At 44.5% G+C, this 27445-nt stretch overlaps 1 long non-coding RNA gene across 1 annotated transcript; it reads left to right on the top strand.

Moving 5' to 3' along the window:
- The first annotated feature begins 24410 nt into the window (after window positions 1-24410).
- LOC143266881 (uncharacterized) lies at window positions 24411-26352 on the top strand. Its single transcript, XR_013041688.1, has 2 exons — window positions 24411-24764; window positions 26086-26352. It is a non-coding gene; the product is annotated as an uncharacterized LOC143266881 (long non-coding RNA).
- Window positions 26353-27445: the final 1093 nt, after the last annotated feature.

A 27445-nucleotide genomic window follows, 5' to 3' on the forward strand; every position in this document is an offset into this window, starting at 1 on the left:
CCAGAGATCAATGATGGGGGGGTCCTCCTCAGTCATTTTCCACCTAGTTTTTTGAAATGGGATCTATCACTGGGTCTTGGGGTTCGCTGATTCAGGTAGACTGGCTGGCTAGTGAGCAGAGATCCACCTGTCTCTGCTCCCTCAGCACTTACTACATTACATGCATTACTACACACGGGTTTTCATATGGGTGCTAAAGATCTGAACAGGTCCCTCTACCCACTGAGCTATTCCCTCAGTCTCTATCCGTGTGTGTGTGTGTGTGTGTGTGTGTGTGTGTGTGTGTGTGCGCGCGCGCGCGCGCGCGCGCGCGCGCGCTTGTATGTATGTTATGTGTTTCAGCACACATGCTTGTACAGGTGTGCATCCACATATGCGCATGTGTAGGCAGAACCCTGAAATTGATATCAGAAGTTGGATGTCTCTCCAACTTATTCATTAAGGCAGGATCTCTCTGTTGAAGCCAGAGTTCACCGATATAGCTAGTTTGGTTAGCCAGCTTGTTCTGAGGATCCTCTTCTCTACTTGCCTAGGACTGGAATTCCAGGTGACCACTATGCCCACCCAGTACTTACTTGGGTTTGGAGACCCAAACTCTAGTCCTTACCCTTGCGCAGCAAACATTTTCCATACTGAGCCCTCTCCCCAGCCCTTAACCTTGACTACCAAGGCATCACTGTTGTAGTAACAGTCTCCTAAAGCCTCAGTTACCTCAGCTGTGGCAGAGAGCCTCCTTCCTTCCCAAGCCTCACCCTTTTAGTTTCCGATGATGTTGCCTTGATATCAGTTTTTGGTGATTCTTGCTCCATCCATCTTCAGCAGAGGTTTTGCTTAATGTGAAACCTGGTCTAAGACACTGACTCTGATTAAGATGACCCAGAAGAGGGAGGAAGCAACCGCAGAAGGAATAGCAGGAAATGGTGATGTACACACAGGCGGGTCCTTGAGCCGGGACTCAGACATGCACACACAGGGAGAAGGTGAAAGAGGACCGCGGGACTGCAGGGCCAGGTGAGCCTATCTGACCCAAACTGGCAAAGATCAAAGTGCCTGGAAAATGGACAGTTTTTCAGCACCACGTGTCGTATCGTCATTTTCCAAGCATTTCGTATTTCAGGTGTTCAGATTACGGGTGCTTAGTCAATAAAGTTGATGCAAATGTTTCAATTTCTGAAGAGCTGTGAAATCTGAAACGTCAGTGTTTCAAAAGAGGGGTGCTCAGTGTGTATCTGCCATGAGTATCAAGCTGTGGTCTTCTGTAAAACCATCCCGCCCACCTGAACTGCAAATGTCACAGGCCCCTGCTAAGTTCTTTAGGATACTGAGGCATTTCTCCCAGATCCCCACACAACTGTGATTCCCATGTACCAGAGACTCTGATCTTAGAGCCCACCAGGGAAATTATTCTCAACACAAACACTTCACTGTTGGGGGTGGAGATGGAAAACCTTTTCATCTGAGTCCTTACTCTGGCCCGCTCTGGAAGGTCCAGTCCAGATGGGTTTTGTCTCCGGCAAATAGAAATGTCTGCACAATGGCTTTTCCATTTTCCCACCCACGTGGAACCATATTGGACAGAACTAGGTCTGTTTTGCCTGGATCTAAGTATTGACTGGAGGACCCCAGGGATTTTTCTCTGCTGCCTCCAGCACTGGGATTCAAGGTTCCTGTTACCTCTGAGAAGTCAGGGCTGCAGACCTCTGGGCTTCAGAGATGAGATGAGGCTTTTGCCTCCCCCCCTCCCCTGCCAAACAGCAGGTACTCATCTCAAAGAGCCTGACAATGGTGGTCCCAACTAGTGTACAGGTGGGCGGAAACTCAGTGCTCATCTCAAAACCAGATTAGGCATCCCTCATCCAAAATGCATGGAATGGGGAGTGTTCCACAAGTAGTTCAGATCTGGGAACAGTTTCATAGATTTTTGCCAACTGAACACCTTAAGCTGGTCACTGCTTAACTGGTCACTGCTGCACTTCACATGTCAGCTAGATGACATACTTCAAGGTCTCTCGGAGTGACAGGGATCTTACTATCTGTCTAGAATGTATAATCCTAATACTTGGTGTTTGTTAGTTGTGACAGGGTCTCATGTAACCCAGGCTGGCCTCAGACTTACTTTACTAGGTAGCCAAGGACGACCTTGAACTCCTGATCCTTCTGTCCCCGTGCCCATCTTCCAAAGGCTTGGCTTACAGGTGAGTGCCTACACAAAAGGACATGCGTGGTCTTTATGATGGGTTCCTGTGTTTTTCTTCCCCATGAAGGAAAACCCATCTCTCAGTCATCATTGTTTAAGCCAGCATCAGGCCCAGCATGAGACAGGTTCTCAAAAGTTCACCTGTGGGACAAGTAAGTGAATCTTAATTATTATTACTCATATTTATAACAGCAGTGACTTAGAGGCTTCATGGCCCTGAGTAAATTTCTTGTCCAAAACATAGGACAAAAGATCTTACTTTAAACGTCTTTGGGAGCATTAAAACAACATAATGTCTATAGAAAGCATCCTGTAGTATGTCCCTCCTTGGTGGGGTCTCAGAAGGGTTTTGCCTCTTCTTGTGTCCAGTTCTCTCATGCTTATTACATTCAGGCACAGGGCAAGACACACGTTCTTGGGAAGGCTGTCTGAGATCCTGGGGTCTATTTCCAAGACAGGAAAAATCTGACTGACCCACCATAGCCATGTGGGGATGATAAGCATCCAACAGGAGGTCACTCACCCACACACCTGCACTGATTCCACATCCCTACCTGTATGAGATCCACCCTGGTTTTCCCAGACACTATACTTTGCTGCCAAAAACTGTAGTGGTATTTGCTCCGCCCATGACCTTGGGCTATAGGGCCCAAAGAAGGCAGTGCTTCCTCTTATTTCCATTTATTTATTTGTTTGTTTGTTTGTTTTAATCCTGGTGTGATCGGACTCCTGCCAGCCCGGGAATTGAACCTGGCTCCTCTGGAACATCAGTCAGTGCTCCTAACTGCCAAGCCGCCTCTTTCCTCTCTTTTAAATCAATCACTATAAAGAAAGAAGGGACCCCATGGCCCCTCTCTCCTCTCCTTTTAAGAGGTCACCAGCGCAGGAAGCACAGCCAGGCCCTGTAGCCCAAGGTCATGGGCGGAGCAAATACCACTGCAAAGGACTGCTAAAGGGAAGGCGAGGTGGAAGCCACTACCAGTAAATAGAAGGGAAAACACGTGAAATGAAATCTCTTTTCCCTAAAAGGTTTCCATGCCATTAGAAAAGAAGAGCGGCATTCTCATATTCACCACCAGAGCAAACACCCTTTTAATCCACTGTGCTGCTCAGCTGTGATTTTCAGTGACTACTGTCTCTCCAACAAAGTCTAATTTCCATAAATGCTTTGCTGAATCCAAAAAGGACAGATCTTTGAATCTTCCTAATATTATTAATAAATGTTAAGAGGGTATAACATGAAATTAATGGGCAAATTTAATAATTCTCCTATTAGGGTTGCCTTCCCATGTGGTCCCCGAGGGGAAACATGCCTGCGTAGTTTCTGTAGACGATATTGTTTAACGGAAACTTTGCAAAAATGAGAATTAGGCCTTTGGTGAACAGGGATCTTTAATTTAATTTGTTTTTACTGCCAGAACACAGGGAGTTACTCACAGCAGATTGCACCAGCAGGCAGCCCAGCAGAATTAAGTTTTGCTGTCAAGATCACCAGGGTAATGACTTCTCCAAGGCTGGGTGTTTGGAGAGCAGTGTCGCGTGGTTGGTTATTGTGGGAACTGTAAATGGCATTCACAGGGTCCTGAAGGAGCAGCGACACTGTAGAACCACCTTATAAATGCACGAGGCCAGGTGGGTCTTCTCTGACCAACTGGGTGGAGAAGGAGACCGCGGAGGACTGGGGGAGGGGAAGATTGGGGGACGGACGGGTACAAGCTCACAAAGGAAGCAGAGGGACCGAGGAAGAGGGAGAGAGGGAGCTTTGCTTTGCTTTGGCTCTTTTCCCTTAGTGCAAGTCTCCAGTTTAAAACAAAGTAAAGACCGTTGCTGCAGATGCCCAGGAGCCTTTCCTGATGTGGGCTCCGCCACTCCCATGCCTGTGATACAGAGCCAGCCTTTGTAGAGGGAGCCTGGAAAGGGAAGATGAAAAGCTAACTTGACATGCCTCTGCATCCCCTCCCCCTCCCCCCAAGGAAGAGAAAGAAAAGGCTCAAATCCTTGCACATTCCTGTCCCCAGCAGCCCTGTTTTACAGTGACCAAAAGGTGGAAATAACTCCGGAATCCCTCGGTCCACGGACAGTGGAGGGAACACAGTGTGGTAAAAATTTACAGTGGAACATTAGTCAGCCTTTAAAAGGAATGAAGACCTGGCCTTTGCTCTATCATGATGAATGCCTCCTGATGGTATGGCACCAAGTAATTGTGAGAGTCAAAATTACATTTTTAAGTTTTAATTGCTATGCCTAAGAGACCCATGAAACAAAAATGTCTCTGATCTGCAAGCCTCTTACGCAAGGACAGATAGTTCCCGAAATACTGGAGGCTATTATTTATGGAAAATAACAAGCCACATGTTTATCACTCCTTTAAACAAGTTTGTTTGACCCATCTGCACCAACTGTGCTTGATCACATTGTAGGCGGAACATTCACAGGCAGGAAATAGATCAGGATGGACCCTTGTCCCTGATTGGATGTAGGCTTGCCCCTGATTGGACTTGAAGGGAAATATTTAGCTGCTGTAAACCCTGATTCAGGGCCATTTTCTGGAAACCCAGAGATGGACCTGGCCAGAGCCCATCCACCTCTTAATTAAAGCTTGCTTCAAATTTGGCTTTAAATTGTGATAGTGGTTTTATTCTCAATTGGTAGGATTAACAAAATATTAAACAGAGGTTTAGGACAAACTTCTCAGCTCTGGCAGACCCAACAGGCTAGCCCCAGCCACCCCAGCACACAGATTAAAAAGAAATAATGGTGAAAAGCAGAGGGAGATGTAACCAGGACATGTGTTTGCAGGATCAGATAAAAAAAATGTCCAGTGACTAGCCAGGCGGTGATCCCAGCACTTGAGAGGCAGAGGCAGGCAGATCTCCAAGTTCAAAGCTAGCCTGTTCTACAAAGTGAGTTCCAGGACAGCCAGGGCTATTCACAGAATCCCTGTCTCAAAAGCCAAAAACAAACAACCAAAGTCTAATGACTCTTAGTTGACCTTAGAGGTACCGGTATGAATTTAGGTTTAAATGTAGGATAGAATGGGAGAAATAAGGAAGCAGTTGGGCATGGTCTGGTTGGTTGTTGCCTTGGGTTGGTCAGGCAAGGATGTCCACTAAGAAGTTGTTCTATCTTCACTTGACAGGATGGATCCAGTTGCTATAACATAAGCACTCCTGGAGAGAGCAGCCCCACCCCACTAGGTAATCCCCTGTCAGCTGAAGAGTGATCTAAGAGGCTGTTCTCAGAACCCAGGTTGCCAGGTTAAGGGCACTGACACTTACCTGTGTGCCTTCAGCTCTGCTTGAGGATGAGTCAAGTCTGGCAGGCATTTCCTGAGTGATGAGCTTGCCTACAAAGGGTCAAACAGGAGTCTGGCCTGGAGTTAAAGAGAAATAAAGAAAAGCAGAGAGTCTGGACAGATGTCCATTCCACGCTGAATTCCCTTGCATGGGGAGTAGGCATTTCTCAGAAAAGCAGTTTGTAAGTGCCTATGTTAATAAACTAAGCTAGTCACACAAAGGCAAACCTACATGATTATACTCTCCTGTGATTCCAGACCTTGGAGACAGAGTCAGGATGGGAGGGCCTGGTTGCAGAGGGGGTGGGGAATCATTGTTTAGTGGTCATGGAGGCCCTGAGCTAACAAATACCCTTGAGAGAGAGTTAGTGCTCGTGTTTGTCAACACTGTGAATGTGACCAATGCTTGTAGTGTTTTTGTAGCATTAACTTTTACACACACACACACACACACACACACACACACACACATATACACACACATACACACACACACACACACACACACACACACACACACACACACGAATGGTTAAAACGGTCAATCTTATACTATCTTTTGACATAATAAAAAAGGGCGCTCACACTTTAGGAATATACCTCCTGTTTTTCCTCCTTCCTACTGCATCCACCTTAGTTCCCTGTCCTTTATTTTAGCTCGCTCTCCCATGCCCACAATTAAACACAGTGCCTAGTTCTTAGTAGGTGCTCTGTAAGATGGAAGTTTCCCTTCCCCAGGAGTCTGTTCAGGAAGGAGACTGTGGCAACACATAGTCAGTGTCTTCCTCCCTTTGTTTTTTTTCTCCTTTTAAAAGTGTTTAAGATTACATGCACTAAAAGACACAGCACTTCTATGAGGAAACACATGATTTGGGGCATGCACCAAGATGTGTGTGCTAACGCCGCACTCGGGTGAGAGCAGGCTTTGAATGCTTGTTCAGAGAATAATTTCAGTCAAAACAAATAGCACCAAGGAGCTGGAGAGATGACTCCGTGGTTAAGAGCACTGGCTGGTCTTACAGAGGACCTCGGTTCAGTTCCCAGCACCCATGTGGCAGCTCACAACCATCTGTAACTCCAGTTCCAGGAGATCTGACTTTGTCTTCTCGCCTCCACAGGCTTCAGGCACACACATGATCTGCTTATATCCATATAGTCAAAATACTCACACAAATAAAATAAAACTTAAATAAATAAATCAGTAAGAAAAAGAAATGTCACCAGGATTTCTACACACTGGAGTTTCCTTCAGCCTTAAGAATGAGCTGGACTGGAGGGATGACTCAGGCTGAGGGTCCTTGCTGCTCTTCCATAGAACCTACGTGAGGCAGCTTACAACCAGCTGTGACTCCAATTCCATGACATCTGATTCTCCCTTCTGGCCTCTAAAGGCACCTGCACATATGCACACATACATAACACACACATACACACACATTAAATAAATAAAAGAAAAGTGAAGGTGTCTTTTGCAGAACAAAAGCATGAACCTGGAGATCACCATGTTAAGGGAAATAAGCCAAACTCAGATAAACATTGCATAGTCTAAACAGAGAGAGGCAGGGGGAGGAAAATAGAAAGGGAACTGCTTGGGAAGAAGGAGACCAATTAACAGGGAAACAAGACAGGGTAATGGGGAAGGGGATATAAAAATGTATTTTATATACCTGTACAGAAATATCATAATGAAATCCCTTATTTTGCACAAAATATACACTAGTAAAATGGAGGAAGAATTAGCACCAAAAAAAAAAAAAAAAAAAAAACAAAAGAAAAATCCATTGATTTCACCCCTTACCTGAAGTCAGGTCAGTTTCTAATTGACATTTGTCATCCCAAAAGCCAGGGACTGAAACTGGACCATATCTCTGCCCCATAGAGACAGCTGTCCACATCTACCAACCTCATATCAAAGAAAGCTCTGTTTGCCTCATATCTGCAGAAAACATCACCAGGTGAAGGGCAGCCTCAGACACAAGATCAAGGCCGGTATGTGAAGGCTTTGCCCTTAAAGATGTCAAGCTGTAAGACAGCTTATTCCCCAGATTCAAGAAGAGCCTGAGAAAAAATTGTGCACATTTTTTCAACTATAAAGGCTGCAGGCCAGGCAGTGGTGGCACAAGCCTTTGATCCCAGCACTTGGGAGGCAGAGGCAGGTGAATCTCTGAGTTCCGGGACAGCCAGGGCTACACAGAGAAACTCTGTCTTGAAATAAACAAACAAACAAATAAATGTAAAGGCTCCAAAGTACTGAGACCTAGGAACCTACAGATGGCTTCCTGTCACCTTTGACAGGGTGAATCTAACTCCTAAATCGGGGTTTTGAGTTAGTTTTATCTTTACCACTTTCTCTGCTTGCTTTGGTTTTCAATTTTGACCTGGTTATTTTCGTTCACAGTGAAACCTATTACAGTAATATTGAAGATGTCACTTACCACACATGAGACTGGTTGTTTTGATAAAGGGCAGCATTTCCCAGTGGAAACCTTCTGAGTTAAAATCCACTCTGGTCTGTATTGCAGATCACCAGGAGATGCTGGTTATTTTAATGGCTGACAAAAAACCTGGCTCTCCCTAACACCTGGTAGTTATTTGTAACTAGATTTTAATGAAATTTAACCAAGAGTTTTCTGGGCAATGGGTTTAGGAGAAAATGCTTGCAAAATAATGGAAATACACACATGAACAAAGAAATGATCAAATATATATATATATATACACATAATAAACAAACAAATATGTAAATACTGATATGATATATGAACATATACATCACGGTTTTTACAGGCCCCGGTTAAGGCCATTAGAGAATGTACATCTTTAAAAGATTATGTTACCCCCCCACTCCTTTGTGATTCGAAATACAATAAAAGCACTCATAAACTTCCCCATTGCTATGACGACTTAGGCCTTGGTTTGGACTACCTGGCTTGGTGCAGGATTAAATGACACACTTTGGAAGGCCCAGCCGTGGGCCACCCAGGTGCCAAAATGAGAGACAGGTGTCAGGATCACACTTCACATTCCCACAGTGAACCTGCACTGCATGAAACCCGGAATCGGAAACAATTGATCCTTCTTTTTCAATCACCTTGCAAAGCCCAGTTGGGTGGGCTGTTTTGAAGGAACTGTCCCATCAATTCAACCAGCCAGTCAACTAACTCTACAGATCCCTTTACTGCTCCCCCACCGGAGGAGCTCACAGCTTGTTTGACAACATGTACACACCACTGTGGTGACTGGGTTGGACCAGTGCCAGCCCTGCGCTCCTCCATGGTGCTTACAGCCCTCTAATGACTGAGCTCGCTACTTTCCTCACACACTAAACTAAAACTAACTAAGAATCTATTCCACCTTTGTGAGCAGAAGACCTTGTCCTGGGACTGGAGGGCATCAGGTCCCAGTTTCTAAAACTTTATTCACAATACACTTCAGGTAGCAGGCACAAACCCAGTAAATTATAGTTCCAGCTTGGTGATGTGACCATGAATCCCAGAAAATTCACAACTATCTCAGGCCAAACCTCTCAAGAACCCTTTACTTGGCTCCTTACTATGGTCACATCAGTTCAGAAAGGATCCAAGTGTTCAGGACCCTGAACAGTGCTCATGTGACCACCAATAAGGTCCTGAGGGAGGGCCCTTAAAAAGTAGTTATGGGGCTCACTCAGAATTTTCCCATGTATAAATTGATCTGACCTCTGTGGTGAACAATGCGGCAAGGACTGATCAAACTCACAAACACTTGCATCCTTTGTCCAAAAGTCCACTTCTCAGAATTTTTCCCACAAATGCTCTCTGCAGCTCCGCCTCTAATAGCTATGGAAACTGCCTGTTGGTAGGTGGACACTTAAAATGTGAATACACTATTGACAGTCCCCACAGTGGAATGATTGGTAGCCACCACAAATGAAGAAACTGGACTACATTCCTCTAGAGAGAAAATAACATTTTTAGGGGCTGGAGAGACTTCTTGGTGGTGAAGCAGGGGCATTGCTCTTGCAGAAGACCCTGGTTTGGTTCCCAGCACCCAGATGGAACAGATTACAGTTAGCTTCAGGGGACCCAATGCTCTCTTCTGGCCTCTTAAGACCCTTACACTCATGTGGACAGACAGACAGACAGACAGGCAAGCATACAGACAGACACACAAATAAAATGTAAAATATATTGTTTTTTTTAATGAAAATGTTTAAGCTCAAAAGTGAAAGTAACACATATATCAAGCTTCCATTTATTTCAATTTTTAAAGGAAAATGTCCTGTGTGCGTTTGCCTTTCTATGCAGAATGAAGCTGAAAATTTTTTCTAGAGTCAGGTCTGCCTCAGTGGGTTCCTTGGCAGCTGTGGGGTGAGGGGCCTACATGAACACCAGCAGTAGGGAGACCTGGCATCATAGTCTATGGTTTTGCTTTTGAAATCTGAGGCATCTGAATATGTACTTACATTTTTATATTAGTTTTTCCCCATGATTTTGCAGGTCTCCCAGGCCTTAGAAAACTACTTGGGTACAAATTACAACTATCTCTGTCTCTCTCTGTCTCTGTGTGTCTCTCTCTTTCTCTGAAAAGCATGAGCAGTCTCTAAGCTGCCCCTGAGTGCAGTTGAAAAGCCACAGATGAATCACACCACACTAACCCTGTATTCTGTCTACCATGTGGCCAGAGCACTATACTGATATTGAGGGAAGTCTGGCAGGGCCTGGGGAACTCCCTGTAGCTGAGAATGTTTGTTTTCCTCCTTATGAAAAATAGTATGTCACTATAGAATCTGTTCTTGCTGAATTACCAGCATGGGACTCCATCTTAAAAGCCAGGCATGCCTATAATCCTAGCACTTAGGAGGCTGAGGCAAAAGGATTCTGGGTCTGAGGCCAGCCTATACTGCTGATTCAAACATCATCATCATCATCATCATCATCATCACCATCATCATCATATCTGTTGTAGTCATCTTTTCAGGCAAAGTATCACACAACAGCTAGCAATGTGATGGGGAAAGCCTTCCAGCTGAGCTTCAGTCAGAAGAGATGCAGAGCATTACCAGAAGTTAATGAGGATTATCCTGCTGTTTGACTCAATCCCTACTCATCTCCCTCTCCTTACAAACATCTGAGATACAGCCCAGCACACTTGGTGGGCCTTCACTAAGAGCACACTCCAGTGCTTTATCCAAAGGTCACTGTCTGAAGGCATCTCACACATACTTATTGAGATACCCTGACGCCGCCCTCTGAGCAAGCAGCTGCAGACATAGTCCCTGCTGCCACAGGGAGCTGGTTGACCAACACATTGGTCAACTAGTCATCTAGTGGAGTGTGTTATGGAGAAAAGTAAGACAAGTGCTTCTGTTTCCTCGTGGACGGAAGAGAGTGAGCACAATGAGGGATGCTCAAGGCAGTTGAGCCAAGGGACTGGTAAATTCTCACACGGCATCTGGACTTTCCATAGTGGAATATTTCAGTGAGATGGGGGCTTAATCATGTTAGCAGTCAAGTTGGAAACAGGAAAGTTGGACAGCAGTCCTAACAGTCCAGAATGGACACATGGACATCAGTAAAATATAGTCTTTGTCAGCCTGTGTGTCATAGTTGTTTTGTTGTTTTTTGTTTTTGTTCTTGTGTGTGTGTGTTTTCTTTTTTTACTTTTTTTGGCTCTTTGAGGGGACTGCTGTCCAGCCCCCAGCTCTCACAGAGGCTTATTCTGAATTATACATGCTCGGCCTTAGCTTGGCTTATATCTAGCCAGGTTTCCTTAACTTAAATTATCCCATCTACCTTTTTGCCCCTGGGTTTTCACCTTTCTCTATTTCTGTATATCTTTTTCTTCCTACTTATTCCGAGTCTGGCTGGGTGGCTGGGTGGCTGGGTGGCTGGGTGGCTGGGTGGCTGGGTGGCTGGGTGGCTGGAGGGCTGGGGGGCTGGGGGTTGGGGGGCTGGGGGGCTGGCCCCGTCTTTTCTCATTCCTTCTTCCTCTCTCATTCCTTGATCCTCTTGCTTCTCCCCAAATTTCTCCTATTATTCTTTATTCTCTCTGCCTGCCAGCCCCACCTATCCTTTCTCCTGCCCTGTTATTGGGCCATTCAGCCCTTTATTGGACCATGGGGTGTTTTAGACAGATACAGTAACACAGCTCCACAGAGTTAAACAAATGCAACATAAAAGGATGCAACACGTCTTTGCATCATTAAACAAATGCTCCACAGCATAAACAAATGTTACACACCTTAAACTAATATTCCACAACAGCACATAAAGATTCCTTCAGATTAAAAGACGCACTGAAGTTAGAAGCTTGGGGTGGTAATGGAAATGAAAGGCCCGTTGCCTGGAAACTAAGTTCAGGGAACTCAAGGTGTCATTGAAAAGTAAGTCTCCTGAATGGGCCACTGGAAAAAAAAAAAAAAAAAAAAAAAAAAAAAAAACAGAAGAGGAGGGAGAGGGAGGAAAGAAGGGAGGGAGGGAAGGAAGGAAGGAAGGAAGAGGGGAAGGGGTGGAGAGGGAGAAGGGGGACAGGGAGTGGGGAAAGAAGGGAAGAAGGAAGCTAGCTTGGTAACAGGAAGTAAAGGTTGCTGGTGGTCGGGCTTTGCAGCTGGTGGGAAACAGGCAAAGGTGACATCCAGGTGACCCACAGGTCTTAGCGCAGTGGTACCACCTCCTGGCATGAAGTGTTCCTTTTAGGAAACTGTATAAATCGAATGCCTGCTCCCGGTTATCCCTATTTTTTTTTATGGCTGCTCCCTGTCCACAAGGCCTTGTCCTGGCTCTTCATCAGCCCCTTGGATCCCAGGGATAGAGTGGTTGGATGCTGGGAGCTCATCGCCATCCCTTATTGTTACTGTGTGTTTAGCCGCTGTAAATGTCTTCAATTTGTCTTCTAGAATAGTCTTCAGGAATGGACTTTCTGAAATACACTAATTCCTCTGTTTTCTTCTGGTAAAGCAGATGATAATCCAACGTATTTACTGAGTTTCTGACTCTTGTCCAAAGGATTTCTTTTCCTCATGCTCTACACAGAATCTGCTTCAGTGTTGGTTACTCTGAGTTGATAATCCCAGGAAGATGGTGACTTTTAATGTGTACTTTCCAGTCTGCATAGTTTGAGAGCTCATCTTGAAGGATAATTATGAGTTCTAGCCCATGGCTTTGTTTTGCTTTGGGAATAAAAACAGGACTAACTACACTGATGTTAGACCCATCTACACAACTCAGCTCTCTCAATACCATATCTCCCTCCCCTCCCGTCCCCTTCCCTCCCTTCCTCTCCCTCCCCTCCCGTCCCCTTCCCTCCCTTCCTCTCCCTCCCCTCCCCTCCTTTCCCTTCCCCCTTCCCTTCCTCTCCCTCCCCTTCTCTCACCTCCACTCCCCTTCCTCTCCCTTCCATTCCTTTCTTCCCTCTCCTTTCTCTTCTTTCCTTTCCTCTTCTTTCCTCATCTACTTCTCCTCCTGCTTCCCTCAGTTTCCTCTTTTGACATCACTACTTGCTGCCTCCTTTTCCTAACCCAAGTCAGCAGCAGCAGCAGCAGCAGCACTTCTAAATTCCCCACATCTTCCCACAGCACAGTTCTGACCTCCTTGGGCAGAATCATCCAATATTCTTGTAATTGAATCCAATAGCCCCTTTGTCTGGAGACCCCATGGATTGGAATGATCTGCTTTTTGCAGTGAACTGAAGAATGAGATATAGATCTAAACACAGAAAATGCTTTTAAATGTTTACTGGGTAGTTGGGAGCCAGGCAGCCATCTGTCCTCTCTCATAGGACTTGCCCAATCCACTGCCAGGTAGAGACACAGAGTAGAGGCTTAGTCGGCTAAATTTGCTTGTCTTAAAAAGCAGTGTGGGGTTGAGGGTTTTTTTGTTTGTTTGTTTGTTTAGCTCTTCTGGCCCTTTGGTCTTTGCCTCTTTTTGGGGGCCTGCACCCAGCTCCCAAATAAATCACACATGGAGGCTTATTCTTAATTATAAATGCCCAGCCTTAGCTTGGCTTGTTTCTTGCCAGTTTTTATCAACTTAAATTATCCCATCTGTTTTTGGCCTCAGGGTTTTATCTTTCTCTATTTCTGTATACCTGTTCTTCCCTTCTTACTCCATGTCTGGTTGTGTAGCTGGGTGGCTGGGTGGCTGGGTGACTGGCCCCTAAAGTCTTCTTCCTTCCTCTCTCATTCCTTGACAAAGTTCTGGATATTGATGAAGGTGATGGTTATATGACATTATGAGTGTACACTTTAGAATGGCTAAAATGGCTGGGCAGTGGTGGTGCATGCCTTTAATCCCAGCACTTGGGAGGCAGAGCCAGGTGGATCTCTGTGAGTTCGAGGGGCCAGCCTGGGCTACCAAGTGAGTTCCAGGAAAGGCACAAAGCTACACAGAGAAACCCTGTCTCGAAAAAAACAACAACAAAAAAAAAAACAAAAAACAAAAACAAAAAAAAAAAAAAAGGAATGCCCTTGGGCTTGGGCTGGAGAGATGGCTCAGTGGTTAAGAGCACTGACTGCTCTTCTGGAGGCCCTAAGTTCAATTCCCAGCAACCACATGGTGGCTCACAACCACCTGTAATGAGATCTGGTGCCCTCTTCTGGCCTGCAGACACACATGCAGGCAGAATACTGTATATATAACAAATAAATAAATAAATAAATAAATAAATAAACTAATAGAAAGGCTAAAATGAGGATGGGGAGGAAGGAGAGAGGGAGGGAAGGGCAAAATTTTGGCTAATTGAGCACCACATTAATATAGCCACAGTTTCTCTAGGAACCTATCAGGTTCCTTTTCTGGCACCCAACATAGGGTTTACCACATAAATTACCACATAGGGTAAACTGGACATAGTGGCACATGCCTTTAATCCCAACACTAGGGAGGCAGAGGCAGGAGGAGCTCTGCATTCAAGGCCAGACTTGTCTATAGAGCCAGTTCCAGGACAGCCAGGGCTATGTAGAGAGACCCTGTCTTGAAAAACAAACAAACACAAAACAGTGCATAGTGGGATACTGTGATCAACAGGAGGAAGGTCATTGAAGCTTTTTTTTTAAAAAAATAATTTATTTAACTTTATTTTATGTGCATTGGTGTGAGGGTGTCAGATGCCCTGGAACTAGAGATACAGACAGTTGTGAGCTGCCATGTGAGTGCTGGGAATTGAACCCAGGTCCTCTGGAAGAGCTGCCAGTGCTCTTAACCTCTGAGCCATTTCTTCAGCCCATCATTAAAGCTTTTTACTCATTCATGTTGTCACTGGAGTGTGACCCCTCTTGCCTGGTTCCTCCTTTTAGTGGCATTTCCTTATAGCAGAATCACCCAAACCCATGTTTCATAAAGGGAGAATGTTTCATGTGCTCCACTGAGGCCAATCCTTACTCTGTGTTTTATTACTCTGCCTTGAATGTTCCAGGCCATCAGTGTGATCTCCACTGTGCTACTTCCTGCCTATTAAACCTAAATATTTTTATTATCTTTTATTCATAATCAGATTAGATTATTTTATTCATTTTCTCTCCAAGTCATGTATAACAAGGACAAGATCGCTCAAAACTTTTGCTTTCCAGGTTCCTCCTCCATTGCTTTAAAAAGCAGTTATGGGAACATTTTCCTTGTGGGGTTACATAAGTACCAGGAATATTGAGATATTAAAACAAAGCTGTATTATCACTCTTTGCATTGGCTATTTTTGTGGCATGCTGACTAAGTAGCTGACATAAACAACCAGAGGGAGCAAGGGCTTATTTTGGCTCAGGGTGCATCAGCTTCTGTCCATCACCTGGGGAGCCATGCGGGACTGACTCAGCCCTTGGTGGAGGAGTATATAGAGGCTTCAGAAATAGAGGCCACAGGACAGGAACCAGGGGCCACTACAATCCTCAGAGGCCCTCAGAACTCCACCTCCTAAAGGCCCCAGAGACTTCAAATGGTGTCACCACCTAAGGACCAAGATTTCAAAACACAAGCTTGGGAAGAATGTTCCAGATTCAAACCAGAACACTCTTAAGGGATTTTCTTTCTTGAACAGTCAATCTAATAAATACTCAACAGTCTGTTAAAGGGTCAGGAATGGTGGGCATGATTGACTGAGCTCCTGAGTGTAGAACTGAACACTCTGAATTCAAATCCTGTGCCGCAGCTTACAGCCAACTGACTTTAAAGACGTTCTTGAGCACTTTGCCCTGTTTCCTCCCTAGGACGCAGGACAGCTAGTAAGTAGCCCCAGCATTTTTGTGAAAATGAAGTGAGTTAATACTCAATAAAATTGCCTGGCTCAAGCCAACCCCCAGGTAGGTCATTCTAGCTATTAAAGCAATCTCTCTCCACACAGACAGTCTTTAGCTTTCACGTAGCATACTCTGATCATTTGAGTAGTTGGATTCTCTCAGCTTTGTGGATAGCTTAAAATATCTCAAAGGCGTGGACAGTGTCTGACCCAGCAACTTGGGTGTGACCAGCAACTTGGGTGTGACCAGCAACTTGGGTGTGAATGTTTGAGCGACACACAGTCCAACCAGCTAACGGAGCAAGATGTGCTTTGGTTTGGGTGGAAATGTAAAGATCATGAAACCTAGAGACTGTGACATCCCTCTCAGCCTGAGATGACATCCTCCTCACCACAGAAAACGTCCGGAAAGCACGTGGGTGAAGGGCTGGCCTGTTGTTAGATGTTCTCTGAGGTTCTCATTATCAACAACGTCATGTGACGTCTTCTCAGACCTCTTTTAGACAAACAACCCCTCTCAGCGGCAAGACCACTGTTGACACACCCCACTTGTTGCCACATTTGTTCGGGAGCATGGAAATCTTGACAACATCCTTGTGCAAACACTCGGAATAATCGTCCCGATGCAGTCCTGACAGAGGCTCCGGAGAGCAGGCTGTCAGGCAGCTAGCTGGTTGTGAACTGACCTAACTACAGGTAGACAATACTGGGTGGTTCCAGGTGATTTCGCTGTGTAGGAACCAGAGCAGACAAAACCAGCTACAGACGACAGTGGGCTGAGGGAACATCGGTAGGGAGGGGCTGCTTGGTAGTGAGGAGTTCCGAGTTTGCCAGAGGGAAGGCTGCCATGGGTAGCGGTGCTGGCTGAAACTGGTGAATTAGTAAGCCTCCTGTAATGTGTGCTACACTATAGTCAAGAGCAGAAGTTCAGTTTGGGTGGCCTATATCCAAAAGGTTTGTAATTTCAGATGTTTTGTTTTCAGATTGGGGGTATTTGCATAAACATGATGAGGTATTTGCGGCATGGGACCCAGGCCAAAACTCATTTCTGCCTTCTATGCACTTTATTCCACGTGAGTCAAAGGCAGTTGTATTCATTTTTTATAACTGTATGCCCAGATTAAGTCTCACCTGAGGAATTTTATGCTTGTGGCATTTTGTCAGCATTCAGAAAATGTTACATTTTTCATTTCCAAATAGGGACACTCAATATGTAATTATAAGCAAAATACAATAAAAAGCCACCGTGGGTGCCTCGTTCCCTCTCTCTACAAACTTGGAGTACAAAGACATGTTCAGGTCTGAAAATGTTATCGGATGCTCCTCCGGCTTTAAGTGCTTCGGAGCAGGGTGGTTTGCTTATCCTGTGCACAGAGTTTCTGTTCAGTAAGACCTTGGTATTAGGTCTCAGACTCAGGACAAACAAATGAGGTGCCTACTTTACATATTAAACTGGACCTAGCCATCAGGTTCCCCCAGGACTCCTCAGTCCCTATCCGTGACAGGGTATGGCTGGAACACCCCACCCCTTACACTAAACTTCTCTAGCCCAGGGACTTCTCTATATCATCCAGCCATTTTTATTATCTGACCCTTTTTTCTACCCTTTACCTTCTGCCCCTCCTGGTGTGTGCATGTGTGTGTGGGGAGAGGTACTCCTCTCCTCTCCCCTCCCCCTTCTCCTCACATGATCCAGCTCAGTCGGGTCATGTTCACTCTGGACTCTGCCAGATGATCCTTCCTCTGGCTATGTTCTCTGTTTTATCTACAATAAACTTCCTCCTCCACCATACCTAGGAGTAGTGAAGCCCTTTCCTTTTCTTATTTCTTTTTTTCATTCACCGGGGGCTGCAGTAAATATTAGCTTTAAAAATGAAGGAGAGCCGGGCGTTGGTGGCGCACGCCTTTAATCCCAGCACTCGGGAGGCAGAGGCAGGCGGATCTCTGTGAGTTCGAGGCCAGCCTGGGCTACCAAGTGAGCTCCAGGAAAGGCGCAAAGCTACACAGAGAAACCCTGTCTCGAAAAACAAAAAAAAAAAAAAAATGAAGGAGATCCTGACACATTCAACAGCATACATGCACGTTTAGGATATTATGCAGAGAGAAATAAGCTAGTTTGAAGACAACAAACATTTCCGGAGGCCACTCACATAAAGGACTTAGGGTTGTCAAGTCCATCAGCACAGGAAGCAGAATGGAAGCTGCCAGCGATGGGAACAGGGTGGAGCAGGAATTTGTTCTTTAATAAATCACAGTTTCAGTTGTGCAAGATGACAAAGTTCTGTATATTGAGAATGGTGATGGCTATATGACATTATGCGTGCACACCTTAGAATGGCTAAAATGAGGATGGGGAGGAAGGAGAAAGGGAGGGAAGGGCAAAATTTTGGCTAATTGAACACCACATTAATATAGCCACAGTTTCTCCAGGAACCTATCAGGCTCCTCTTCTGGCACCCAATATGGGGCCAATTTTCCACATAGAGCTTAAGAAAGAAGCTGAGGGGGAAAAAAGAGGATACAGCTCCTTTAAGAGTTTCTGCCTGTGGGTGAGCCCTTGAGCAGACAGTACATTAAGCAGGAACGAAAGAAACTAAGTGAAAATGCCTGCCACAGTGCAAGCATCAGCACTTTAGAGCTCTAGGAAGGTTGAATACAGTCCTTGGTCACTCACCTTTGACTAGGCCACCTAGGCTTGGCTTTTATGACCCAAGAAGTGGGCAGAGCCAGCCAAGAGAGCCACTCAGAGGATTCAGGTGTAGGTTAGCAGGTTTGCTCACACAGTCAAAAGAGGCTAAAAGATACACAGGAAAGAAGATCTAGATGACAAAAACCTCTAAATGGGTTACAGTGTGTTTAAAGATATATGTAGGCTTAGGAGAGAAAAGAAAAAGGGCAGAGAAAGCCCTTAAAAAGAAATAAAGTAATAAAATTTTAAAGTAATATTTTTTAAAAAGCCACATAAAAAATGGAAAATACACAGAGAGTCTGGATACTGTATGTTATTGTGTTGTCTTCAAATTTTTTTGACTTCTAATGAACAAATAACTGCTAAGAGACATTTAATTACAAAAGCTGATAGATTAAACCAAACTATACGTTATAAAAACATATTGACGTCAAAATATAAGTCAAAAGATATGTTATTTGGGAAAGAGGTTCTGCTTTTATTTCCATAAGAAATGAGAGCCTCTGGATTCATTCAGATTTGATTGAGGAAGACACCCAGAAAAAGCTCCAATGGGAACAGATGGCCCAGATGATCCAACATTTCAGAGCACTTCTGTTGCAATTTCCTCTGAGTTCTGCATCCAGGCCACTGACTAAGATGATCCAGCCTCACAAAATACTATAGCCAAGACTTAACAATGATCTTAAATTTTCTCAGGGTCCCAATACCCAATACTGGTACTGAGAGTACCAGTATGCCAATCAGCAGGAAGTAGTCTAGAGAACTATGCCCACATTCCCAAGAAATAGACTATGGATGTTTGTCTTTGTTTAGGGGGTTGGTTATAAATTGTTATTGGTCATAGTCGATCTCTTTCTAAAAAGAAAGGGAGATATGATATAGAAATGATGGGGAAAAGGGTAGGTTATTATGATAGAAAAAAGGGTAGATTATTGAATCTGCTTTAATCCAAAAAACAACTATTAATCGTACATATTTTACATTAGTATAGATTTTGGTTTATTAATACAAACTTAAAGTTAATTTTGTTATATTATATGTGTACTATATGTATTTCTGCTCTTGTTTAGGGTATTATGTTTTTGCTGTTCATTTAAAAATGTAATATATAATTAAGAAATACAGATAAATAGTCACCTATAATGCCAAACTTACAGTCATGTTAGGTATGTTTTCAAGGTCATACAGAGATATATTTCAGATAATAAGCAATCCTCAAACACTTCAAAGGCCTACAGAATATGGCATTTGAAATGTTTTAAAAATTTAGACTTTTCTCAACAGTGAGAAACGTCTATTCCTGGCAGTACCAATTACTTCAAAGAGGATGATGGGCATCAAAAAAACTCCATATGGAGTTTTTTTTGTTATGGCAAAAGCTAGCCTTGTGGGAAAGAAACTGCCCTTCCCTCAATTGCTGACAGTTACTGTCGAAACTGGACCAGCAGGACACAAGAAAGGTGACTGCTGAACTTTGCCAAGACAAGGCACGACAATTCTTCACAATTCTCTGCTTCACAGGAAAGTCTGTCAGATATGCTAGGCCTGTAGGCCAGAATTGGATGCCCCAACATTACAAAAGAACCTTGGGTGATTGTCCAGACAGTCTGATGTCCCTGTCATTAGGTAACATTTGTCCTTCTGGAGGTCTTTGATGGAATTGAAGACTAGATAGTTATAGTTTTGTTTAGTTGCAATAAAAGATAAATTAGATACAAAACTTTGGACTCACAAAGATAAGGTCGATAATAGAGTATTTTCTTTAATTTTGCCAAATACAAATAGACTGGATACTGCCACTGTAATTCTTATTTAATAACTGTTTTTGTTGTACATAATCTTACTATGTTAAAATTAAATCCTAGGTGTGGGAGGAGGAAGGAGAGGGGGATCTGTGGTTGGTAGGTAAAATGAATGGAAAATTTCTTAACATTAAAAAAAAAGAAAGTTAAAACCTTCCTTTTTAATTAGACAAAAAGAGAGAAATGCTATGGAATGATCCTCTTGTACACTATAAAGACTTGTCACTCAAATTGGTTTAATAAAACACTGGTTGGCTAGTAGCCAGGCATGAAGTATAGGGGCAACCAAACTAAGAATGCTGGGAAGAGGAAGGGCAGAGTCAGGATTTGCCAGCCAGGTGCAGAAGAAGCAAAATGAGAATGTTGTACTGAGAAAAGATACCAAGCCATGTGGATAGAGATAGACAAGAATTATGGGTTAATTTAAGTGTAAGAGCTAGTTAGTAATAAGCCTGAGCTACTGACTGAGCATTTATAATTTATCTTAAGCCTCTGAGTGATTATTTGAGAGCAGCTGTGGGGCATAGGAAAACTTCCATTTACACTCTTCCTTTTTCCAGCCACATATCTCAGGGAGACCAGATTTTCTTTGTATATTTCACCAATATCAATATAACACAGCAAATTGAACACAGAAGTAGATGTGAAAATCCAGTTACCTTCTCTCAAGCCTGACCTAAGAGACTTACACAAAGCTAAAGCAATTACCTGTGAAGTGTATTTTGGTTTAGGAAACTATTTCCAAAGAAGTAAGTTCTTTGTTAACATGGAATATTATGCTGATTATTTCTGAATAATAACAAATTTTGGCGTGTTTTTCATTTTCTAGTTCTAATATGGCTATAGTCAACAGACATAACCCACACAAGAAGCAGAACTTTGTGGTTTCCAATAATTTTCAAGAGTATAAAGTTTAACATGTAGTAAATGCTCAATAAACATTTCTGTGTTCTCTCTCTCTCTCTCTCTCTCTCTCTCTCTCTCTCTCTCACACACACACACACACACACACACACACACACACACACACACACAAAACTTGTCCTACTACCCAAGAGTCAGGACTTATTAATGAGTCGAAGAATCATTACCAGATGGGGAGGGGCAGTTGTGGGGAAGGAAGAGGAGGAGAGGATTGGTGCAGGGGGGCAGTTAGGAAGGAGAATTACCTTCTGATGTCCCACGCCACAGTAGGATATCTATGCATGACTGCCATTGATTGATTATTTCAAAATAACAACCAGAGAATATTTTGAAGGTTGTAAACACAGAGAAAGGATATGTGTTGTGGTGGCTTAAATGAGAAAGGTCCTCTATATAACTCCAGTGTTTGATTACTTAGCCTGAGGTGGTGGTGCTGTCTGGGGAGGTTGTAGGGCAGGATTGCTGGAGGAAGTACATCACTGGGGATACCGTCAGAGCTTAAAGCTTTACCCTGCTTGCAGCTTGTTCTTTCTGCTCCATGCTTGAGGTTCAGAGTGTGAACTCTCGGCTCCCTGCTCCTGCCACTGTGCTTCTGTGCCAACCCACCCTGATGGACTCTTATCCTTCATACACCCTTCCTTCCACAAGTCGCTTTGTTCGTGGCACTTTATCACAGCAACAGAAAAGCAGCTAATACTGTGTCTAAGGTGATGTGTCCTCGAAACTGCTTCAAGCAGTGACAACAAACTGTGCACGTTATCGAAATGTCACAGTTTCCTGTGAAAACATGCATAGGAATTAGTTACATTTTTCTTCTGTGACCAAATGCCCGACAAGTGGCAACTTATGAGGGATGGATTCACTTCGGCTCGCAGTAGCAGAGAATCCAGTCCTCTTTGTTGGGGAAGGCATGTTAAGGGCAGCACCTTGGCAGGAGGACCATGTGCTCAGCAGAACAGGAAGCAGTGAGCCTGGGCCCAAACCAAGACCAGATGATCTCCCTAAGGCCCGTCCCATAGGTTCCAGAACCTTCCAAGTAGCACCACCAGCTGGGGACCAAGTATTCAAACACGAGAGTCTTTGGAGAACATTGTACACCACAGCCATGACAGTAAAATCGTTGTGTGTCTATTACAAGCAAAAACAAAGTTTAAAAACAAAAAGAGGCTTGGGGGATGGAGAGATGGCAGAGTGGTTAGAGCACAGGATGCTCTTCCAGGGAACCCAAGGTAAGTTCATGTTGAGTGACTGACAACAGCTTGTAACTCTAACTCCAGGTGATCCAAAGTCCTTTCTGCAGGTTATCCACACACATGTGGCACACGCTCAAACAAACACACACGTACCCATAAACAAAAACAAATCTTTAATGGGCTGGAGGTCTGGCTTCGGGGTGAAGAGGGCTGGCTGCTTATAGAGAATCTGGGTTTGATTTCCAGCACCCACATAGTGGCTCACAGCCATCTGTAACTCTAGTCCCAAGTGACCTGACACTCTCTTTGGCCTCTTTGGGCACTGTCCTTGCATGGCACACATACATGCAGGCAAAAATGCCCATATACATAAAAGGAAATTTTTTTTTTTTTAATCCTTAAAAATAAAAGAAGCCTGGGCACCTCCACATCTATGCTAATCACTGCATTATACTTCCCAAGAAATTTCCAGGATGTTTTTCCCCTCTCACCTGGAGTGCCCTACCAGAGGCACCTTTTGAGAACTGGCTGTAACCCCCTGCCTGTCAAAAATGCACATCCTATTCTCACAAAAACTGTTTGCCAAGCGTGTTCTCAGACAACCAAGGGCATGTAATTGAGCTTCTGAAAGAACATGCCCTTGGGTGAGTTTCAAAGAAATGCTACAAATTAAGATAATAGATGATTATGTAAAACATGAGTCAAAACTGTCAGAAGACCACGATCTCAGAAATTATGAACTTGGCACATGGGTCTGTGTGGCCCCACAGCTGCCCACCGAGTTCACCTCCTCCGTCACTGTAACTAGAGGTTTGGCTGCCTTTAGAGGTTGCCGTCATTTATATTTCACTGCATTGCAAGCCTGAATTTGTACCAAAAAAAAACCCCATGAGATATATTCCTGAGCTGAGAGTAAAACCCGTCCAAGTAGATGGAGGGGCTGGTGACCAGGATGCCACAGGAAGCGGGTGCTTCTGACCAGTAAAACAGAACGTTTGTGGAGGGCTCCTGAGCGCCTCTGGACAGAATGTCAAGTTTACTCATTGGCCGGTACTGTGCCTCCTACCTCTGCCGGGCCCGCTAACCAGAATGGCTCCCACCACTTCCTCTCTGCTCTCTTTGGGGGCTCTTCTTGGCCACTGGAGCCCACATGGCCAAGAAAAGCCCATAAACTCCCAGTCTCTGGAAAATCTCCAAAGGATGACTTCAAGAGCTGACAGACCGCTCTTCCCTTTCTCCTGGGAGAGATAAACTGCTCTCCGGGATCCCTGGGCATTCACGGAGAATTGTGTGCCTAGTGGCCCGCTGTGCGAGTCTGTACATCAATGCACACTCTACCAGCTTCCGGCTTCTGCTTCTTAAGATCACCTCCCAAGCCGACTGCGCGCACAGCAGCTTGGTCTCAGGCCCTGCTTTCCGCGTGCTAAAGGACCCCAAGAACATTGAAATCTGCCTCTTCTGTTATCTTGGCTTCTTTCTCGGGTTCCTGTTAGACATGGCTGAGCACGGATCAACCAGCTCTCTTGAATGAAGAGCTCACTCTCACTGCCTGTGCCTTCTCTTGGGGGAGAATCCGACTGTCCCTAAGACAGCGTAGCCTGGCGGAGAAGCAGTAAAGCTCTCTTTTCCAGGGCAGTAGCAGGGCATCGCTTTTACCAGGCGGCAGCAGGCACTGATTTCACCAGGGCCTGGGGATTCCAGCTTCCCTAACTTGTACCGGCTGGCTGTGTCTACTCTTTAGCACCTGTAGGGTCTCCAAGCAGAAGCCCTGGAGAACCCGCTGCTGGGTTGGGCAAGCAAGTGCCTCAGCAGCTCCCGAAACTTTGACTAGGTGGGTGTGGCCCAGTGGACGGTGCAGCTTCCGAGTCCCCGCCACCCTCATGGTGACCAGGGGGTTAGTGTAGGCTTCGGCCCTAGTTATCCGTGTCGCTTGATCTTCGTCTGGTCCTTTGGCCTTTGACCCTGCTGTCTGCCAGTGTCCAGCATTATCCCTTCTTTCTGTTGCAGTCACCACTTTGTTCCTGTCCTGCTGGACTGGACTGGATGTCGACACCACAGCAAACACGGGAAAGGGGTGGGGGTGGGGGTGGGTTCCATTGGCTCCGCTGAGTGGTTAGAAAGAAAGGTTGCTTTTCTCTTTCTTCTTGAAGCAAGTAAGTTGTTTAACTTGAATTGATTGGCCGTTTGACCCGGGCTCCCAGGGGCCTCGGGGCAGCCTGATAGATTTACCCTCAGTAAATAGATGGGGGGAGAGGATGGGTTCAAGGCCTCCTTTCTTCAACTACATCAGATCTGCCACAAAGAAAGAAGAGAAACACTGCTGCTTTATCCTCCTCCCTCAGAGTGTTTTTTAAATGTTCTGTTTTGAAAACATCCCCAACGGTTTGCTTACCAAACAACAAACCCTTCCTTCTCTAAGGTCTCCATCCAGGCCTTCAAAACTCACCTCTTCCAGGTAAGCAGGGGTCTGTGGATGGGTGTTCTCAGTGTAGCAACTCAGACTCCTGGCTTTAAAAAAAAAATCAAAGAAAAAAAAACCTGGCTATACCCAAGGTAGATAGCAAGCGTTGGAGGATGGACCCTGGATGACATGGGCCACAGACGTGTGCACACAAAGATACGTGCTCCCCTACATGACTCACAAACAGAGTTCAAGGCCAGTGACCAGAGCACAGAAAGAAGTGTGGACTTGGCAAGAAGGGGGAAAAGGAAACCGTTAGAAAGCACAGTATCTTTTTTAAATGAATGTGCTAGAAATGTCTGTGTTAAGTCTGGACAGGTGCAACTTTTTTTTCCCATTCTCTCTTCTCAGTAATGAAAATGAAAACATCTAACAGCTCTGAGTTTATACAGATTTATTTTTAAATTTTATTTATTAATGTATGGATCAGAGTGACAACTGGTAGAGGGTCTGTTCTCTCTCTTTACCTTGTGGGATCCAGGAGTTGAAGTCGGATCCTCAGGATTAGAAGCAAGTGCCTTTACCTGCCATGCCATCTCACTGGCTCCCAGATTAATTTTTTTGACAAATTAATCACTATAACTCAAAAGCTTGAGTGTCTGGGGGGTTGGATGGTTAGTTTGTAGGTCAGCTCTCACTCCAGAGACCAGGCTAGCCTTGAGTTTTCCAAACCCTTCGATTTCAGCACTGTGCACCTGTAAATCTACACCAGGCTCTATGTTTTTAAATTCATATTCATACTTTACATTTTCTGACAAGTGATTTGAGGACATTAATTTTAAAACTTTTAAAGTGTTCATTCCTTCCGCCCAGAAATTCACAATTTTATAAGTCTCTACCAAGAAATTATTTTGCGCTTTGGCCTCTATTACTCCCAAGATTCCCAGTGATGATCACAGTAACAGAAACCCGGGGGTAACTCACATTTCCATTGTAGAATGAGGCTTGAGCACATACTGTGACACAGAATGCCATTCAGCTAACAAAATTACCATGAAAAATTGTAATATGCAGAAAGCGATTTTAGAAAAAAAATGAGAAATAAGATCAGGTACTGCATGATGTCAAATATGAGAATTATACACTCATGAGTGCTTCTATACCCACACATGATCTCAGTGTACCTATTTGTGACCTAGCTATGAAAATTCACAAGGAAGGGACAGGAAGCCTGGGGATTTGTACATATTTCCAAATTGACAAGTAGTACCAAAGAGCGGAAGATTTTGTTGTACATGGAGCCTGTTCACTGGCTGGCTGGGGACATCCGCTCTGGTGGTATATCACTGACACGCATACCCCTGCATTTTTGCAGCTTCCTGAGCACAGAGGACTGCAGACCTGTCGGGAACAGAAAGCAGACAATACACTGAGGACTGTCAAAGTCTTACCAAACCTGGGACTCAAAATACGAGAGGAGGCTCCACTCCAGCCGTTCCGTTTTCCTCTGGAACGGTTTTTATTATATAAATATGCACCACATGTATGCATGTAAACTAATTAACAAATGTTTTGTGCATTTGCCTATTATATTATCCAGTAAACCTATTATCGTTGTTTATAATTAAAAAGTCGTATCCAACTATTAAACTTGTATTTTGTGTTTTAAAATGAAGTGATTGTTAAAATGCATTCCTGTGTAAATGATTTCCTCAGAACAGTCCAGACTTTACAAGCAGAACAATGTAGGCCTGGTTTCAAGCTGCCAGGACTTCCAGAAAGTTCCAGAATTAGCTTGTTGCCTAGTGCCTTGGTTCATACCTCCGTGACTCTTAGAATGATTAGGATGAACACAAAAACTTTTAGGAACTTTGTCACGATGCCCAATTAAAAAACTCACTTTCAGCATTCACTCAATAAGTCATGCTAATCAGGACTCTCAGTGTTTGGAATTCAAAAGAATTTTAATCCCCAGGAAAAGCCAAGCTCTTGCTCCTTGTTACATGCCTGCCTACCTTGAGCCTCTCCTACACAGCATCCATCACAATTAAGCTGTGCATTTCTTTTTCTCTTTTAAAGCAGGGTCTCACACAGTAGCTTAGGCTAGGCCTCAGTCCTCTGGAGTGCTGGGATTTACAAGCATGCCCCCATGTGGGGCATGTGTGTGTGTGTGTGTGTGTGTCTTTGCTCATGGCCTGTCTCCTCTAATAGACAAGGACAGGGTTGGTGACGCTGCTTCTGCTTTTAGTCCATGCATTGTGTTGGTACCTATCTGTGACCTACACTAATGAGCGTTTGTCATTTCTCTCTGGGGACCCTTCGGAATTTTCTAGTTCTTCTAAAATATACCATGAGCTGTGGTAGACTACCGTGAACTCACTCACTGTCCTGGAGAAGTAGAACGAATTTCTCCTGCTAATTTGATCTTGGTTCCCATCATCCACTCAGTACCTCTGTCCCTCTTCCTTACCTCTCTTAACCCCGGGTGACCACTCTTCTGCTCTCCACTGTTGTGTGGTCTACATTTTACCTTTGACAAACAAGTGACGGTGGTGTCCAGCTTTGAACGTCAGGCTAATTGCCGTTGGCACTATACACGCCAGCTCCACTCACATTGCAGCAAGTAACAGGGTTTTGTCTTCTTGGTGGCAAGGACTCCCTCATGTACACCTACCATATTCTCCCTGCCAGTCGTCTCCTAACGAATGGCTTGGCTCATTCCATAGCTTGCCATG

This window comes from Peromyscus maniculatus, chromosome 8 (assembly GCF_049852395.1).
Source record: "Peromyscus maniculatus bairdii isolate BWxNUB_F1_BW_parent chromosome 8, HU_Pman_BW_mat_3.1, whole genome shotgun sequence".
Taxonomy (NCBI): domain Eukaryota; kingdom Metazoa; phylum Chordata; class Mammalia; order Rodentia; family Cricetidae; genus Peromyscus; species Peromyscus maniculatus.